Below are 2953 nucleotides of genomic sequence, written 5' to 3' on the forward strand. Positions count from 1 at the left end.
TTACCTGCGAGAGCGAAGCACAGGTGGCCCCAGAAGCTGAAGTCGTTGACCTTCGCCTACAACTGTACAGTCCATGAAACCACGAGCTACGCCCCTTTCCAGTTGATGTTTGGGAGAACCCCACGTCTGCCTGTCGACATGATGTTTGGTACTGTGCTGCAAGACTCAGAGGTTGTAGACTATGACGAGTACATCAAGTCCCTGACGAGAGACCTGAGGGAGGCCATGGAGACGGTACAGGTGTCGGCAACCAAACAGCTGAAGAGGCATGTGGGCCTCTACTACAGGAAGATCAGAGGAGCTCCAGTGGAGGTCGGTGATCGGGTGCTGCTGGTGAATAAGGGTGAATGTGGAAAGAGAAAGCTGGCGGATCGTTGGGAGAACAACCTCTATATTGTTACGGAGAAGAATAGTGACATCCACATCTTCAAGATACAGAACATGTCAACTGGCCAGGAGAAAACGGTCCACCGTAATCTGATAATGCCTGTAAACTTCTTGCCTCTCCCCGACACTGCCTTGGAGACACCTAATACGGGAGACCGCGAGGATCCGAGTGAGGAGATGGAGGACTCATCCATGAACGATATACCAGAAATGGACATTGGTGAGAGGACTAGGGTGTGGGTATCAGAACAGACCTCGGGGGGAAGCACAGCCGGAGCACTCCGAAAAAGAAACCCCAGATGTGCTGGAAGATGGGCCACTGGCGAGGGGTCCTCAGAACTCACCACATTCTGAGGGTGCCACTGGTGGCACAAGCATGTCAGAGTTAACCTTTGGAGAAGAAATGTCCGAACCCTCTGAAGAAGAAAGGCATTCTGAAGATGCCGCTGGTAGCACAAGCTCCAGCAACAGCAACAGTCACAGAACCCTTGACCTTGACTATCCACCGACTGTGGACAGTGACCCACCAGTGGTGGTTGTAGGTGAACAGGTTAAACTTAATAACTCTGTTAGGCCTGTCAGGTCAGGGGCTGGTCGGGTTAGGAAACGCCCAGTGAGACTCATAGAGACTATGCAGACACAGAGGGTTTTTCATACAGAATTCATTAGAATACCTGTGTGGGTGTAGGATTAGATTTCAAGTCTGTAGGCCATTGTTTTTTGTTTTTTTTCAAGAGACCCCATGGAGGTCATGGGTCAGAGGTCAACTTGGCCAAGGTTTTTCTGTCTGAGGTTCTTATTGTCACTGAGTGTACTGAACATGTAACAGGCATGTTTTCCTACGGGGTCTTTGAATTCCCCTAATTCTCTTTAGAGAATAGTCTTTGCACTGGAATATTTGGTGACATATGTATTGCAAGGTATTGCATACCTCATTTTGTTTCTTTATAGTATGCAAGTGTAAATCAGCAGGGGAGAATGTAACAGGGTTGGTTATGTTTCCACTTGCCTCTAAAGAAATGTGTATTTAATGTTCAAGCATTCTTATTGGTTGGTTCAACTCTGATGACAATATGGCGTGTTGTGATTGGCCCCGCTTGCAGCTAGGGGGAGATTGCGAACGTCAGGTCTTCCCAGTATGAAAATGTGATGCAAGGGGTAGGTCATGTTCTGAATACTGTTTTATATTTTACAATGTGTACAAGGTTGCTGTACGTTACTGATTCATACATGTGTGGGTATATGGTACCTGTTAGGGATTGAGGGGCTTTCTGGGATGTGCTTTGGCATATGATTGCTGTAGATAAGTGTGTTAGCTAGCATACACCGACGTAATGGTCACATAAGCTCACTGCTAACACAGTTGCCTTCATGCTACAGATTTAGCCATTGACAGCCATCAATATCGTTAAGCTCTGCAAAACTAATGTGCTGTTTCCCATTTAACAACAGGTATTTACGTATGTTATATTTTGTATTGTATTTTTGTATTTTCTTCGCCCAGTATGAAAATGAGATGCAAGGGATTTTGCCATCGACAGCCATCAATATCGTTAAGCTCTGCACAACTAACGTGCTGTTTCCCATTTAACAACAGAAATAAATGATGCTCAACTGGGACCACTGGCTGATGTGATTCATTAGGAGAAAACAAAACCCAAGGAGAGTACGATATACATCTGTTACACACACACACCTACTCATACCTCTCTCTCTCTCTCTCTCTCTCTCTCTCTCTCTCTCTCTCTCTCTCTCTCTCTCTCTCACACACACACACATCGCATAGGGTTTCTGATGACAAAATGTCTATGTTGTTCAAACACTGAATCTCACAGACATCACAGGAATGGACTCCACATATTGAGCACTGGGGATGTTGTCTTTGAGTATACAATAATTATTAAAAAGAAGAAAAACTTCATCACACTGGTATTCTAGGCATCAATATTACCAGGGTACTGGAGTTCATCTTTGTTTTAATAAGTATAGTTTTTGCACCTGGTAGCACGGTAATGTGAGAAAGTTTACACTTTCAAATGACTGTAAAGTACAATAACAGACTTCACAGAAATGGTTAGGATTTTTTTGGAGACGTGATTCTGGTGAACAGTAATTTTAACAGGATTCTGTTCCTGTTCTTGTCATGTGGGTCACTAGACAATGCTCTAAATGTAGGACCCCCCCCCACCCTCCTCCCACCAGTGTGCCTTTATGATATATTATCTTATGATTAGAAGAATGGAGGCCGGGACATCTGATATTGTTTGTTAAACTTTACTGAAAGCATTACAAGGATACTGTAGTAACTAAATAATGATGCTAATTATGCTGTGAGAACAAGGAATCCGCTGACACTGTACTTTGATTATAAAGGTTTATTATATCAAAAGAGTTCAGCGTCAATTTACAGACCTCTGCAGACATCTGGAGAATAACCGGCCCCAATCTCTAATATGTTATTCTCCCCTCCTTTGTTTCAATCATGGTATTTATATCCTATGCCCTATGGAACATAATATGGGTGTTTTCTCATAAACCAATCCCAGGAGGCCACCTAGACTTCCCA

The sequence above is a fragment of the Coregonus clupeaformis genome, unplaced genomic scaffold, assembly GCF_020615455.1.
Source record: "Coregonus clupeaformis isolate EN_2021a unplaced genomic scaffold, ASM2061545v1 scaf0064, whole genome shotgun sequence".
NCBI lineage: Eukaryota > Metazoa > Chordata > Actinopteri > Salmoniformes > Salmonidae > Coregonus > Coregonus clupeaformis.